We start from the raw sequence: 16,957 nt of genomic DNA on the forward strand, positions 1-16,957 counted from the left end.
CTGCTGTCCGCAAACAGCCTCCAAACAAAGCAGGGCACTAAGGCAAGAGAAGTAAGCGCCCCAGGAGGGAATCTGCCTGCGAGGGAAGCTGTGCAGCACATCCCTTGTTCCGCTCGCCACTTCCCTGACTCTTAGGCAAAGCCCATCTCAGCTGGCTTGTAGGCGTGCCTCCGTGGTCAGAAGCAGCCCCGTGGCAGGCAGGACAGTGCGAGATGTCTTCTGGGCATGCAGCATGCTGCTTCCCACGCCCGGGACAAATTGCGAGCAGGTGCCTCGCTTGCGCTTCTATGTGCCGAGACTTGGAGCTGGCCAGTGAGCACCTTCCCGCCTTGTGTGCTGCTGTCCGCAAACAGCCTCCAAACAAAGCAGGGCACTAAGGCAAGAGAATTAAGCGCCCCAGGAGGGAATCTGCCTGCGAGGGAAGCTGTGCAGCACATCCGTTGTTCCTCTCGCCACTTCCCTGACTCTTAGGCAAAGCCCATCTCAGCTGGCTTGTAGGCATGCCTCCGTGCTCAGAAGCAGCCCCGTGGCAGGCAGGACAGTGTGGGATGTCTTCTGGGCACGCAGCATGCTGCTTCCCATGCCCGGGAAAAACTCCGAGCAGGTGCCTGGCTTGCGCTTCTATGTGCCGAGACTTGGAGCTGGCCAGCGCGCACCTTCCCGCTGTGTGTGCTGCTGTCTGCAAACAGCCTCCAAACAAAGCAGGGCGCTAAGGCAGGAGAACTAAGAGCCCCAGGAGGGAATCTGCCTGCGAGGGAAGCTGTGCAGCACATCCCTTGTTCCGCTCAACACTTCCCTGACTCTTAGGCAAAGCCCATCTCAGCTGGCTTGTAGGTGTGCCTCCGTGCTCAGAAGCAGCCCCGTGGCAGGCAGGACAGTGCGGGATGTCTTCTGGGCATGCAGCATGCTGCTTCCCACGCCCGGGACAAACCGCGAGCAGGTGCCTGGCTTGCGCTTCTATGTGCCGAGAGTTGGAGCTGGCCAGCGCGCACCTTCCCGCTGTGTGTGCTGCTGTCCGCAAACAGCCTCCAAACAAAGCAGGGCACTAAGGCAAGAGAACTAAGCGCCCCAGGAGGGAATCTGCCTGCGAGGGAAGCTGTGCAGCACATCCCTTGTTCCGCTCGCCACTTCCCTGACTCTTAGGCAAAGCCCATCTCAGCTGGCTTGTAGGCGTGCCTCCGTGCTCAGAAGCAGCCCCGTGGCAGGCAGGACAGTGCGGGATGTCTTCTGGGCACGCAGCATGCTGCTTCCCATGCCCGGGACAAACTGCGAGCAGGTGCCTCGCTTGCGCTTCTATGTGCCGAGACTTGGAGCTGGCCAGCGCGCACCTTCCCGCCTTGTGTGCTGCTGTCCGCAAACAGCCTCCAAACAAAGCAGGGCACTAAGGCAGGAGAACTAAGAGCCCCAGGAGGGAATCTGCCTGCGAGGGAAGCTGTGCAGCACATCCCTTGTTCCGCTCGCCACTTCCCTGACTCTTAGGCAAAGCCCATCTCAGCTGGCTTGTAGGTGTGCCTCCGTGCTCAGAAGCAGCCCCGTGGCAGGCAGGACAGTGCGGGATGTCTTCTGGGCACGCAGCATGCTGCTTCCCACGCCCGGGACAAACTGCGAGCAGGTGCCTGGCTTGCGCTTCTATGTGCCGAGACTTGGAGCTGGCCAGCGCGCACCTTCCCGCTGTGTGTGCTGCTGTCCGCAAACAGCCTCCAAACAAAGCAGGGCACTAAGGCAAGAGAAGTAAGCGCCCCAGGAGGGAATCTGCCTGCGAGGGAAGCTGTGCAGCACATCCCTTGTTCCGCTCGCCACTTCCCTGACTCTTAGGCAAAGCCCATCTCAGCTGGCTTGTAGGCGTGCCTCCGTGGTCAGAAGCAGCCCCGTGGCAGGCAGGACAGTGCGAGATGTCTTCTGGGCATGCAGCATGCTGCTTCCCACGCCCGGGACAAATTGCGAGCAGGTGCCTCGCTTGCGCTTCTATGTGCCGAGACTTGGAGCTGGCCAGTGAGCACCTTCCCGCCTTGTGTGCTGCTGTCCGCAAACAGCCTCCAAACAAAGCAGGGCACTAAGGCAAGAGAATTAAGCGCACCAGGAGGGAATCTGCCTGCGAGGGAAGCTGTGCAGCACATCCGTTGTTCCTCTCGCCACTTCCCTGACTCTTAGGCAAAGCCCATCTCAGCTGGCTTGTAGGCGTGCCTCCGTGCTCAGAAGCAGCCCCGTGGCAGGCAGGACAGTGCGGGATGTCTTCTGGGCACGCAGCATGCTACTTCCCACGCCCGGGACAAACTGCGAGCAGGTGCCTGGCTTGCGCTTCTATGTGCCGAGACTTGGAGCTGGCCAGCGCGCACCTTCCCGCTGTGTGTGCTGCTGTCCGCAAACAGCCTCCAAACAAAGCAGGGCACTAAGGCAAGAGAAGTAAGCGCCCCAGGAGGGAATCTGCCTGCGAGGGAACCTGTGCAGCACATCCCTTGTTCCGCTCGCCACTTCCCTGACTCTTAGGCAAAGCCCATCTCAGCTGGCTTGTAGGCATGCCTCCGTGCTCAGAAGCAGCCCCGTGGCAGGCAGGACAGTGCGGGATGTCTTCTGGGCACGCAGCATGCTGCTTCCCATGCCCGGGAAAAACTCCGAGCAGGTGCCTGGCTTGCGCTTCTATGTGCCGAGACTTGGAGCTGGCCAGCGCGCACCTTCCCGCTGTGTGTGCTGCTGTCTGCAAACAGCCTCCAAACAAAGCAGGGCGCTAAGGCAGGAGAACTAAGAGCCCCAGGAGGGAATCTGCCTGCGAGGGAAGCTGTGCAGCACATCCCTTGTTCCGCTCAACACTTCCCTGACTCTTAGGCAAAGCCCATCTCAGCTGGCTTGTAGGTGTGCCTCCGTGCTCAGAAGCAGCCCCGTGGCAGGCAGGACAGTGCGAGATGTCTTCTGGGCATGCAGCATGCTGCTTCCCACGCCCGGGACAAACCGCGAGCAGGTGCCTGGCTTGCGCTTCTATGTGCCGAGAGTTGGAGCTGGCCAGCGCGCACCTTCCCGCTGTGTGTGCTGCTGTCCGCAAACAGCCTCCAAACAAAGCAGGGCACTAAGGCAAGAGAACTAAGAGCCCCAGGAGGGAATCTGCCTGCGAGGGAAGCTGTGCAGCACATCCCTTGTTCCGCTCGCCACTTCCCTGACTCTTAGGCAAAGCCCATCTCAGCTGGCTTGTAGGCATGCCTCCGTGCTCAGAAGCAGCCCCGTGGCAGGCAGGACAGTGCGGGATGTCTTCTGGGCACGCAGCATGCTGCTTCCCATGCCAGGGACAAACTGCGAGCAGGTGCCTGGCTTGCGCTTCTATGTGCCGAGACTTGGAGCTGGCCAGCGCGCACCTTCCCGCTGTGTGTGCTGCTGTCCGCAAACAGCCTCCAAACAAAGCAGGGCACTAAGGCAGGAGAACTAAGAGCCCCAGGAGGGAATCTGCCTGCAAGGGAACCTGTGCAGCACATCCCTTGTTCCGCTCGCCACTTCCCTGACTCTTAGGCAAAGCCCATCTCAGCTGGCTTGTAGGCATGCCTCCGTGCTCAGAAGCAGCCCCGTGGCAGGCAGGACAGTGCGGGATGTCTTCTGGGTACACAGCATGCTGCTTCCCATGCCCGGGACAAACCGCGAGCAGGTGCCTGGCTTGCGCTTCTATGTGCCGAGACTTGGAGCTGGCCAGCGCGCACCTTCCCGCTGTGTGTGCTGCTGTCCGCAAACAGCCTCCAAACAAAGCAGGGCACTAAGGCAAGAGAACTAAGAGCCCCAGGAGGGAATCTGCCTGCGAGGGAAGCTGTGCAGCACATCCCTTGTTCCGCTCGCCACTTCCCTGACTCTTAGGCAAAGCCCATCTCAGCTGGCTTGTAGGCGTGCCTCCGTGGTCAGAAGCAGCCCCGTGGCAGGCAGGACAGTGCGGGATGTCTTCTGGGCACGCAGCATGCTGCTTCCCATGCCCGGGACAAACTGCGAGCAGGTGCCTCGCTTGCGCTTCTATGTGCCGAGACTTGGAGCTGGCCAGCGCGCACCTTCCCGCCTTGTGTGCTGCTGTCCGCAAACAGCCTCCAAACAAAGCAGGGCACTAAGGCAGGAGAACTAAGAGCCCCAGGAGGGAATCTGCCTGCGAGGGAAGCTGTGCAGCACATCCCTTGTTCCGCTCGCCACTTCCCTGACTCTTAGGCAAAGCCCATCTCAGCTGGCTTCTAGGTGTGCCTCCGTGCTCAGAAGCAGCCCCGTGGCAGGCAGGACAGTGCGGGATGTCTTCTGGGCACGCAGCATGCTGCTTCCCACGCCCGGGACAAACTGCGAGCAGGTGCCTGGCTTGCGCTTCTATGTGCCGAGACTTGGAGCTGGCCAGCGCGCACCTTCCCGCTGTGTGTGCTGCTGTCCACAAACAGCCTCCAAACAAAGCAGGGCACTAAGGCAAGAGAAGTAAGCGCCCCAGGAGGGAATCTGCCTGCGAGGGAACCTGTGCAGCACATCCCTTGTTCCGCTCGCCACTTCCCTGACTCTTAGGCAAAGCCCATCTCAGCTGGCTTGTAGGCGTGCCTCCGTGGTCAGAAGCAGCCCCGTGGCAGGCAGGACAGTGCGAGATGTCTTCTGGGCATGCAGCATGCTGCTTCCCACGCCCGGGACAAATTGCGAGCAGGTGCCTCGCTTGCGCTTCTATGTGCCGAGACTTGGAGCTGGCCAGTGAGCACCTTCCCGCCTTGTGTGCTGCTGTCCGCAAACAGCCTCCAAACAAAGCAGGGCACTAAGGCAAGAGAATTAAGCGCCCCAGGAGGGAATCTGCCTGCGAGGGAAGCTGTGCAGCACATCCGTTGTTCCTCTCGCCACTTCCCTGACTCTTAGGCAAAGCCCATCTCAGCTGGCTTGTAGGCGTGCCTCCGTGCTCAGAAGCAGCCCCGTGGCAGGCAGGACAGTGCGGGATGTCTTCTGGGCACGCAGCATGCTACTTCCCACGCCCGGGACAAACTGCGAGCAGGTGCCTGGCTTGCGCTTCTATGTGCCGAGACTTGGAGCTGGCCAGCGCGCACCTTCCCGCTGTGTGTGCTGCTGTCCGCAAACAGCCTCCAAACAAAGCAGGGCACTAAGGCAAGAGAAGTAAGCGCCCCAGGAGGGAATCTGCCTGCGAGGGAACCTGTGCAGCACATCCCTTGTTCCGCTCGCCACTTCCCTGACTCTTAGGCAAAGCCCATCTCAGCTGGCTTGTAGGCATGCCTCCGTGCTCAGAAGCAGCCCCGTGGCAGGCAGGACAGTGCGGGATGTCTTCTGGGCACGCAGCATGCTGCTTCCCATGCCCGGGAAAAACTCCGAGCAGGTGCCTGGCTTGCGCTTCTATGTGCCGAGACTTGGAGCTGGCCAGCGCGCACCTTCCCGCTGTGTGTGCTGCTGTCTGCAAACAGCCTCCAAACAAAGCAGGGCGCTAAGGCAGGAGAACTAAGAGCCCCAGGAGGGAATCTGCCTGCGAGGGAAGCTGTGCAGCACATCCCTTGTTCCGCTCGCCACTTCCCTGACTCTTAGGCAAAGCCCATCTCAGCTGGCTTGTAGGCATGCCTCCGTGCTCAGAAGCAGCCCCGTGGCAGGCAGGACAGTGCGGGATGTCTTCTGGGCACGCAGCATGCTGCTTCCCATGCCAGGGACAAACTGCGAGCAGGTGCCTGGCTTGCGCTTCTATGTGCCGAGACTTGGAGCTGGCCAGCGCGCACCTTCCCGCTGTGTGTGCTGCTGTCCGCAAACAGCCTCCAAACAAAGCAGGGCACTAAGGCAGGAGAACTAAGAGCCCCAGGAGGGAATCTGCCTGCAAGGGAACCTGTGCAGCACATCCCTTGTTCCGCTCGCCACTTCCCTGACTCTTAGGCAAAGCCCATCTCAGCTGGCTTGTAGGCATGCCTCCGTGCTCAGAAGCAGCCCCGTGGCAGGCAGGACAGTGCGGGATGTCTTCTGGGTACACAGCATGCTGCTTCCCATGCCCGGGACAAACCGCGAGCAGGTGCCTCGCTTGCGCTTCTATGTGCCGAGACTTGGAGCTGGCCAGCGCGCACCTTCCCGCTGTGTGTGCTGCTGTCCGCAAACAGCCTCCAAACAAAGCAGGGCACTAAGGCAGGAGAAGTAAGCGCCCCAGGAGGGAATCTGCCTGCGAGGGAAGCTGTGCAGCACATCCCTTGTTCCGCTCGCCACTTCCCTGACTCTTAGGCAAAGCCCATCTCAGCTGGCTTGTAGGCGTGCCTCCGTGGTCAGAAGCAGCCCCGTGGCAGGCAGGACAGTGCGGGATGTCTTCTGGGCACGCAGCATGCTGCTTCCCATGCCCGGGACAAACTGCGAGCAGGTGCCTCGCTTGCGCTTCTATGTGCCGAGACTTGGAGCTGGCCAGCGCGCACCTTCCCGCCTTGTGTGCTGCTGTCCGCAAACAGCCTCCAAACAAAGCAGGGCACTAAGGCAGGAGAACTAAGAGCCCCAGGAGGGAATCTGCCTGCGAGGGAAGCTGTGCAGCACATCCCTTGTTCCGCTCGCCACTTCCCTGACTCTTAGGCAAAGCCCATCTCAGCTGGCTTGTAGGTGTGCCTCCGTGCTCAGAAGCAGCCCCGTGGCAGGCAGGACAGTGCGGGATGTCTTCTGGGCACGCAGCATGCTGCTTCCAACGCCCGGGACAAACTGCGAGCAGGTGCCTCGCTTGCGCTTCTATGTGCCGAGACTTGGAGCTGGCCAGCGCGCACCTTCCCGCTGTGTGTGCTGCTGTCCACAAACAGCCTCCAAACAAAGCAGGGCACTAAGGCAAGAGAAGTAAGCGCCCCAGGAGGGAATCTGCCTGCGAGGGAACCTGTGCAGCACATCCCTTGTTCCGCTCACCACTTCCCTGACTCTTAGGCAAAGCCCATCTCAGCTGGCTTGTAGGCGTGCCTCCGTGGTCAGAAGCAGCCCCGTGGCAGGCAGGACAGTGCGAGATGTCTTCTGGGCATGCAGCATGCTGCTTCCCACGCCCGGGACAAACCGCGAGCAGGTGCCTGGCTTGCGCTTCTATGTGCCGAGAGTTGGAGCTGGCCAGCGCACACCTTCCCGCTGTGTGTGCTGCTGTCCGCAAACAGCCTCCAAACAAAGCAGGGCACTAAGGCAAGAGAACTAAGAGCCCCAGGAGGGAATCTGCCTGCGAGGGAAGCTGTGCAGCACATCCCTTGTTCCGCTCGCCACTTCCCTGACTCTTAGGCAAAGCCCATCTCAGCTGGCTTGTAGGCATGCCTCCGTGCTCAGAAGCAGCCCCGTGGCAGGCAGGACAGTGCGGGATGTCTTCTGGGCACGCAGCATGCTGCTTCCCATGCCCGGGACAAACTGCGAGCAGGTGCCTGGCTTGCGCTTCTATGTGCCGAGACTTGGAGCTGGCCAGCGCGCACCTTCCCGCTGTGTGTGCTGCTGTCCGCAAACAGCCTCCAAACAAAGCAGGGCACTAAGGCAGGAGAACTAAGAGCCCCAGGAGGGAATCTGCCTGCAAGGGAACCTGTGCAGCACATCCCTTGTTCCGCTCGCCACTTCCCTGACTCTTAGGCAAAGCCCATCTCAGCTGGCTTGTAGGCATGCCTCCGTGCTCAGAAGCAGCCCCGTGGCAGGCAGGACAGTGCGGGATGTCTTCTGGGCACACAGCATGCTGCTTCCCATGCCCGGGACAAACCGCGAGCAGGTGCCTCGCTTGCGCTTCTATGTGCCGAGACTTGGAGCTGGCCAGCGCGCACCTTCCCGCTGTGTGTGCTGCTGTCCGCAAACAGCCTCCAAACAAAGCAGGGCACTAAGGCAGGAGAAGTAAGCACCCCAGGAGGGAATCTGCCTGCGAGGGAAGCTGTGCAGCACATCCCTTGTTCCGCTCGCCACTTCCCTGACTCTTAGGCAAAGCCCATCTCAGCTGGCTTCTAGGCGTGCCTCCGTGTTCAGAAGCAGCCCCGTGGCAGGCAGGACAGTGCGGGATGTCTTCTGGGCACGCAGCATGCTGCTTCCCATGCCCGGGACAAACTCCGAGCAGGTGCCTGGCTTGCGCTTCTATGTGCCGAGACTTGGAGCTGGCCAGCGCGCACCTTCCCGCTGTGTGTGCTGCTGTCCGCAAACAGCCTCCAAACAAAGCAGGGCACTAAGGCAGGAGAACTAAGAGCCCCAGGAGGGAATCTGCCTGCGAGGGAAGCTGTGCAGCACATCCCTTGTTCCGCTCGCCACTTCCCTGACTCTTAGGCAAAGCCCATCTCAGCTGGCTTGTAGGCGTGCCTCCGTGCTCAGAAGCAGCCCCGTGGCAGGCAGGACAGTGCGAGAAGTATTCTGGGCACGCAGCATACTGCTTCCCATGCCCGGGACAAACTGCGAGCAGGTGCCTCGCTTGTGCTTCCATCTGCCGAGACTTGGAGCTGGTCAGCGCGCACCTTCCCGCTGTGTGTGCTGCTGTCCGCAAACAGCCTCCAAACAAAGCAGGGCACTAAGGCAAGAGAAGTAAGCGCCCCAGGAGGGAATCTGCCTGCGAGGGAAGCTGTGCAGCACATCCCTTGTTCCGCTCGCCACTTCCCTGACTCTTAGGCAAAGCCCATCTCAGCTGGCTTGTAGGTGTGCCTCCGTGCTCAGAAGCAGCCCCGTGGCAGGCAGGACAGTGCGGGATGTCTTCTGGGCATGCAGCATGCTGCTTCCCATGCCCGGGACAAATTGCGAGCAGGTGCCTCGCTTGCGCTTCTATGTGCCGAGACTTGGAGCTGGCCAGTGAGCACCTTCCAGCCTTGTGTGCTGCTGTCCGCAAACAGCCTCCAAACAAAGCAGGGCACTAAGGCAGGAGAATTAAGAGCCCCAGGAGGGAATCTGCCTGCGAGGGAAGCTGTGCAGCACATCCCTTGTTCCGCTCGCCACTTCCCTGACTCTTAGGCAAAGCCCATCTCAGCTGGCTTGTAGGCGTGCCTCCGTGCTCAGAAGCAGCCCCGTGGCAGGCAGGACAGTGCGAGAAGTATTCTGGGCACGCAGCATACTGCTTCCCATGCCCGGGACAAACTGCGAGCAGGTGCCTCGCTTGTGCTTCCATCTGCCGAGACTTGGAGCTGGCCAGCGCGCACCTTCCCGCTGTGTGTGCTGCTGTCCGCAAACAGCCTCCAAACAAAGCAGGGCACTAAGGCAAGAGAATTAAGCGCCCCAGGAGGGAATCTGGCTGCGAGGGAACCTGTGCAGCACATCCCTTGTTCCGCTCAACACTTCCCTGACTCTTAGGCAAAGCCCATCTCAGCTGGCTTGTAGGTGTGCCTCCGTGCTCAGAAGCAGCCCCGTGGCAGGCAGGACAGTGCGGGATGTCTTCTGGGCACGCAGCATGCTGCTTCCCATGCCCGGGACAAATTGCGAGCAGGTGCCTCGCTTGCGCTTCTATGTGCCGAGACTTGGAGCTGGCCAGCGCGCACCTTCCCGCTGTGTGTGCTGCTGTCCGCAAACAGCCTCCAAACAAAGCAGGGCACTAAGGCAAGAGAAGTAAGCGCCCCAGGAGGGAATCTGCCTGCGAGGGAAGCTGTGCAGCACATCCCTTGTTCCGCTCGCCACTTCCCTGACTCTTAGGCAAAGCCCATCTCAGCTGGCTTGTAGGCGTGCCTCCGTGCTCAGAAGCAGCCCCGTGGCAGGCAGGACAGTGCGAGAAGTATTCTGGGCACGCAGCATACTGCTTCCCATGCCCGGGACAAACTGCGAGCAGGTGCCTCGCTTGTGCTTCCATCTGCCGAGACTTGGAGCTGGCCAGCGCGCACCTTCCCGCTGTGTGTGCTGCTGTCCGCAAACAGCCTCCAAACAAAGCAGGGCACTAAGGCAAGAGAAGTAAGCGCCCCAGGAGGGAATCTGCCTGCGAGGGAAGCTGTGCAGCACATCCCTTGTTCCGCTCGCCACTTCCCTGACTCTTAGGCAAAGCCCATCTCAGCTGGCTTGTAGGCTTGCCTCCGTGGTCAGAAGCAGCCCCGTGGCAGGCAGGACAGTGCGGGATGTCTTCTGGGCACGCAGCATGCTGCTTCCCATGCCCGGAACAAACCGCGAGCAGGTGCCTGGCTTGCGCTTCTATGTGCCGAGACTTGGAGCTGGCCAGCGCGCACCTTCCCGCTGTGTGTGCTGCTGTCCGCAAACAGCCTCCAAACAAAGCAGGGCACTAAGGCAGGAGAAGTAAGCGCCCCAGGAGGGAATCTGCCTGCGAGGGAAGCTGTGCAGCACATCCCTTGTTCCGCTCGCCACTTCCCTGACTCTTAGGCAAAGCCCATCTCAGCTGGCTTGTAGGCGTGCCTCCGTGCTCAGAAGCAGCCCCGTGGCAGGCAGGACAGTGCGGGATGTCTTCTGGGCACGCAGCATGCTGCTTCCCATGCCCGGGATAAACTGCGAGCAGGTGCCTCGCTTGCGCTTCTATGTGCCGAGACTTGGAGCTGGCCAGCGCGCACCTTCCCGCCTTGTGTGCTGCTGTCCGCAAACAGCCTCCAAACAAAGCAGGGCACTAAGGCAGGAGAACTAAGAGCCCCAGGAGGGAATCTGCCTGCGAGGGAAGCTGTGCAGCACATCCCTTGTTCCGCTCGCCACTTCCCTGACTCTTAGGCAAAGCCCATCTCAGCTGGCTTGTAGGTGTGCCTCCGTGCTCAGAAGCAGCCCCGTGGCAGGCAGGACAGTGCGGGATGTCTTCTGGGCACGCAGCATGCTGCTTCCCACGCCCGGGACAAACTGCGAGCAGGTGCCTCGCTTGCGCTTCTATGTGCCGAGACTTGGAGCTGGCCAGCGCGCACCTTCCCGCTGTGTGTGCTGCTGTCCACAAACAGCCTCCAAACAAAGCAGGGCACTAAGGCAAGAGAAGTAAGCGCCCCAGGAGGGAATCTGCCTGCGAGGGAACCTGTGCAGCACATCCCTTGTTCCGCTCACCACTTCCCTGACTCTTAGGCAAAGCCCATCTCAGCTGGCTTGTAGGCGTGCCTCCGTGGTCAGAAGCAGCCCCGTGGCAGGCAGGACAGTGCGAGATGTCTTCTGGGCGTGCAGCATGCTGCTTCCCACGCCCGGGACAAACCGCGAGCAGGTGCCTGGCTTGCGCTTCTATGTGCCGAGAGTTGGAGCTGGCCAGCGCACACCTTCCCGCTGTGTGTGCTGCTGTCCGCAAACAGCCTCCAAACAAAGCAGGGCACTAAGGCAAGAGAACTAAGAGCCCCAGGAGGGAATCTGCCTGCGAGGGAAGCTGTGCAGCACATCCCTTGTTCCGCTCGCCACTTCCCTGACTCTTAGGCAAAGCCCATCTCAGCTGGCTTGTAGGCATGCCTCCGTGCTCAGAAGCAGCCCCGTGGCAGGCAGGACAGTGCGGGATGTCTTCTGGGCACGCAGCATGCTGCTTCCCATGCCCGGGACAAACTGCGAGCAGGTGCCTGGCTTGCGCTTCTATGTGCCGAGACTTGGAGCTGGCCAGCGCGCACCTTCCCGCTGTGTGTGCTGCTGTCCGCAAACAGCCTCCAAACAAAGCAGGGCACTAAGGCAGGAGAACTAAGAGCCCCAGGAGGGAATCTGCCTGCAAGGGAACCTGTGCAGCACATCCCTTGTTCCGCTCGCCACTTCCCTGACTCTTAGGCAAAGCCCATCTCAGCTGGCTTGTAGGCATGCCTCCGTGCTCAGAAGCAGCCCCGTGGCAGGCAGGACAGTGCGGGATGTCTTCTGGGCACACAGCATGCTGCTTCCCATGCCCGGGACAAACCGCGAGCAGGTGCCTCGCTTGCGCTTCTATGTGCCGAGACTTGGAGCTGGCCAGCGCGCACCTTCCCGCTGTGTGTGCTGCTGTCCGCAAACAGCCTCCAAACAAAGCAGGGCACTAAGGCAGGAGAAGTAAGCACCCCAGGAGGGAATCTGCCTGCGAGGGAAGCTGTGCAGCACATCCCTTGTTCCGCTCGCCACTTCCCTGACTCTTAGGCAAAGCCCATCTCAGCTGGCTTCTAGGCGTGCCTCCGTGTTCAGAAGCAGCCCCGTGGCAGCCAGGACAGTGCGGGATGTCTTCTGGGCACGCAGCATGCTGCTTCCCATGCCCGGGACAAACTCCGAGCAGGTGCCTGGCTTGCGCTTCTATGTGCCGAGACTTGGAGCTGGCCAGCGCGCACCTTCCCGCTGTGTGTGCTGCTGTCCGCAAACAGCCTCCAAACAAAGCAGGGCACTAAGGCAGGAGAACTAAGAGCCCCAGGAGGGAATCTGCCTGCGAGGGAAGCTGTGCAGCACATCCCTTGTTCCGCTCGCCACTTCCCTGACTCTTAGGCAAAGCCCATCTCAGCTGGCTTGTAGGCGTGCCTCCGTGCTCAGAAGCAGCCCCGTGGCAGGCAGGACAGTGCGAGAAGTATTCTGGGCACGCAGCATACTGCTTCCCATGCCCGGGACAAACTGCGAGCAGGTGCCTGGCTTGCGCTTCTATCTGCCGAGACTTGGAGCTGGCCAGCGCGCACCTTCCCGCTGTGTGTGCTGCTGTCCGCAAACAGCCTCCAAACAAAGCAGGGCACTAAGGCAGGAGAAGTAAGTGCCCCAGGAGGGAATCTGCCTGCGAGGGAAGCTGTGCAGCACATCCCTTGTTCCTCTCGCCACTTCCCTGACTCTTAGGCAAAGCCCATCTCAGCTGGCTTGTAGGCGTGCCTCCGTGCTCAGAAGCAGCCCCGTGGCAGGCAGGACAGTGCGGGATGTCTTCTGGGCACGCAGCATGCTGCTTCCCATGCCCGGGACAAACCGCGAGCAGGTGCCTGGCTTGCGCTTCTATGTGCCGAGACTTGGAGCTGGCCAGCGCGCACCTTCCCGCTGTGTGTGCTGCTGTCCGCAAACAGCCTCCAAACAAAGCAGGGCACTAAGGCAAGAGAAGTAAGCGCCCCAGGAGGGAATCTGCCTGCGAGGGAAGCTGTGCAGCACATCCCTTGTTCCGCTCAACACTTCCCTGACTCTTAGGCAAAGCCCATCTCAGCTGGCTTGTAGGCATGCCTCCGTGCTCAGAAGCAGCCCCGTGGCAGGCAGGACAGTGCGGGATGTCTTCTGGGCACGCAGCATGCTGCTTCCCATGCCCGGGACAAACTGCGAGCAGGTGCCTGGCTTGCGCTTCTATGTGCCGAGACTTGGAGCTGGCCAGCGCGCACCTTCCCGCTGTGTGTGCTGCTGTCCGCAAACAGCCTCCAAACAAAGCAGGGCACTAAGGCAGGAGAAGTAAGCGCCCCTTGAGGGAATCTGCCTGCGAGGGAAGCTGTGCAGCACATCCCTTGTTCCGCTCGCCACTTCCCTGACTCTTAGGCAAAGCCCATCTCAGCTGGCTTGTAGGTGTGCCTCCGTGCTCAGAAGCAGCCCCGTGGTAGGCAGGACAGTGCGGGATGTCTTCTGGGCACGCAGCATGCTGCTTCCCATGCCCGGGACAAACTGCGAGCAGGTGCCTGGCTTGCGCTTCTATGTGCCGAGACTTGGAGCTGGCCAGCGCGCACCTTCCCGCCTTGTGTGCTGCTCTCCGCAAACAGCCTCCAAACAAAGCAGGGCACTAAGGCAAGAGAAGTCAGCGTCCCAGGAGGGAATCTGCCTGCGAGGGAAGCTGTGCAGCACATCCCTTGTTCCTCTCGCCACTTCCCTGACTCTTAGGCAAAGCCCATCTCAGCTGGCTTGTAGGCGTGCCTCCGTGCTCAGAAGCAGCCCCGAGGAAGGCAGGACAGTGCGGGATGTCTTCTGGGCACGCAGCATGCTGCTTCCCATGCCCGGGACAAACTGCGAGCAGGTGCCTGGCTTGCGCTTCTATGTGCCGAGACTTGGAGCTGGTCAGCGCACACCTTCCCGCTGTGTGTGCTGCTGTCTGCAAACAGCCTCCAAACAAAGCAGGGCACTAAGGCAGGAGAACTAAGAGCCCCAGGAGGGAATCTGCCTGCGAGGGAAGCTGTGCAGCACATCCCTTGTTCCGCTCACCACTTCCCTGACTCTTAGGCAAAGCCCATCTCAGCTGGCTTGTAGGCATGCCTCCGTGGTCAGAAGCAGCCCCGAGGAAGGCAGGACAGTGCGAGATGTCTTCTGGGCACGCAGCATGCTGCTTCCCATGCCCGGGACAAACTCCGAGCAGGTGCCTGGCTTGCGCTTCTATGTGCCGAGACTTGGATCTGGCCAGTGCGCACCTTCTCGCAGTGTGTGCTGCTGTCCGCAAACAGCCTCCAAACAAAGCAGGGCACTAAGGCAAGAGAAGTAAGCGCCCCAGGAGGGAATCTGCCTGCGAGGGAACCTGTGCAGCACATCCCTTGTTCCGCTCAACACTTCCCTGACTCTTAGGCAAAGCCCATCTCAGCTGGCTTGTAGGCGTGCCTCCGTGCTCAGAAGCAGCCCCGTGGCAGGCAGGACAGTGCGGGATGTCTTCTGGGCACGCAGCATGCTGCTTCCCATGCCCGGGATAAACTGCGAGCAGGTGCCTCGCTTGCGCTTCTATGTGCCGAGACTTGGAGCTGGCCAGCGCGCACCTTCCCGCCTTGTGTGCTGCTGTCCGCAAACAGCCTCCAAACAAAGCAGGGCACTAAGGCAGGAGAACTAAGAGCCCCAGGAGGGAATCTGCCTGCGAGGGAAGCTGTGCAGCACATCCCTTGTTCCGCTCAACACTTCCCTGACTCTTAGGCAAAGCCCATCTCAGCTGGCTTGTAGGTGTGCCTCCGTGCTCAGAAGCAGCCCCGTGGCAGGCAGGACAGTGCGAGATGTCTTCTGGGCATGCAGCATGCTGCTTCCCACGCCCGGGACAAACCGCGAGCAGGTGCCTGGCTTGCGCTTCTATCTGCCGAGAGTTGGAGCTGGCCAGCGCGCACCTTCCCGCTGTGTGTGCTGCTGTCCGCAAACAGCCTCCAAACAAAGCAGGGCACTAAGGCAAGAGAACTAAGAGCCCCAGGAGGGAATCTGCCTGCGAGGGAAGCTGTGCAGCACATCCCTTGTTCCGCTCGCCACTTCCCTGACTCTTAGGCAAAGCCCATCTCAGCTGGCTTGTAGGCATGCCTCCGTGCTCAGAAGCAGCCCCGTGGCAGGCAGGACAGTGCGGGATGTCTTCTGGGCACGCAGCATGCTGCTTCCCATGCCAGGGACAAACTGCGAGCAGGTGCCTGGCTTGCGCTTCTATGTGCCGAGACTTGGAGCTGGCCAGCGCGCACCTTCCCGCTGTGTGTGCTGCTGTCCGCAAACAGCCTCCAAACAAAGCAGGGCACTAAGGCAGGAGAACTAAGAGCCCCAGGAGGGAATCTGCCTGCAAGGGAACCTGTGCAGCACATCCCTTGTTCCGCTCGCCACTTCCCTGACTCTTAGGCAAAGCCCATCTCAGCTGGCTTGTAGGCATGCCTCCGTGCTCAGAAGCAGCCCCGTGGCAGGCAGGACAGTGCGGGATGTCTTCTGGGTACACAGCATGCTGCTTCCCATGCCCGGGACAAACCGCGAGCAGGTGCCTCGCTTGCGCTTCTATGTGCCGAGACTTGGAGCTGGCCAGCGCGCACCTTCCCGCTGTGTGTGCTGCTGTCCGCAAACAGCCTCCAAACAAAGCAGGGCACTAAGGCAGGAGAAGTAAGCGCCCCAGGAGGGAATCTGCCTGCGAGGGAAGCTGTGCAGCACATCCCTTGTTCCGCTCGCCACTTCCCTGACTCTTAGGCAAAGCCCATCTCAGCTGGCTTGTAGGCGTGCCTCCGTGGTCAGAAGCAGCCCCGTGGCAGGCAGGACAGTGCGGGATGTCTTCTGGGCACGCAGCATGCTGCTTCCCATGCCCGGGACAAACTGCGAGCAGGTGCCTCGCTTGCGCTTCTATGTGCCGAGACTTGGAGCTGGCCAGCGCGCACCTTCCCGCTGTGTGTGCTGCTGTCCGCAAACAGCCTCCAAACAAAGCAGGGCACTAAGGCAGGAGAACTAAGAGCCCCAGGAGGGAATCTGCCTGCGAGGGAAGCTGTGCAGCACATCCCTTGTTCCGCTCGCCACTTCCCTGACTCTTAGGCAAAGCCCATCTCAGCTGGCTTGTAGGCGTGCCTCCGTGCTCAGAAGCAGCCCCGTGGCAGGCAGGACAGTGCGGGATGTCTTCTGGGCACGCAGCATGCTGCTTCCCACGCCCGGGACAAACTGCGAGCAGGTGCCTGGCTTGCGCTTCTATGTGCCGAGACTTGGAGCTGGCCAGCGCGCACCTTCCCGCTGTGTGTGCTGCTGTCCACAAACAGCCTCCAAACAAAGCAGGGCACTAAGGCAAGAGAAGTAAGCGCCCCAGGAGGGAATCTGCCTGCGAGGGAACCTGTGCAGCACATCCCTTGTTCCGCTCGCCACTTCCCTGACTCTTAGGCAAAGCCCATCTCAGCTGGCTTGTAGGCGTGCCTCCGTGGTCAGAAGCAGCCCCGTGGCAGGCAGGACAGTGCGAGATGTCTTCTGGGCATGCAGCATGCTGCTTCCCACGCCCGGGACAAATTGCGAGCAGGTGCCTCGCTTGCGCTTCTATGTGCCGAGACTTGGAGCTGGCCAGTGAGCACCTTCCCGCCTTGTGTGCTGCTGTCCGCAAACAGCCTCCAAACAAAGCAGGGCACGAAGGCAAGAGAAGTAAGCGCCCCAGGAGGGAATCTGCCTGCGAGGGAAGCTGTGCAGCACATCCCTTGTTCCTCTCGCCACTTCCCTGACTCTTAGGCAAAGCCCATCTCAGCTGGCTTGTAGGCGTGCCTCCGTGCTCAGAAGCAGCCCCGTGGCAGGCAGGACAGTGCGAGATGTCTTCTGGGCATGCAGCATGCTGCTTCCCACGCCCGGGACAAACCGCGAGCAGGTGCCTGGCTTGCGCTTCTATGTGCCGAGAGTTGGAGCTGGCCAGCGCACACCTTCCCGCTGTGTGTGCTGCTGTCCGCAAACAGCCTCCAAACAAAGCAGGGCACTAAGGCAAGAGAACTAAGAGCCCCAGGAGGGAATCTGCCTGCGAGGGAAGCTGTGCAGCACATCCCTTGTTCCGCTCGCCACTTCCCTGACTCTTAGGCAAAGCCCATCTCAGCTGGCT

The sequence above is a fragment of the Rhea pennata genome, chromosome 26 (assembly GCF_028389875.1).
Source record: "Rhea pennata isolate bPtePen1 chromosome 26, bPtePen1.pri, whole genome shotgun sequence".
In the NCBI taxonomy this organism is placed as follows: domain Eukaryota; kingdom Metazoa; phylum Chordata; class Aves; order Rheiformes; family Rheidae; genus Rhea; species Rhea pennata.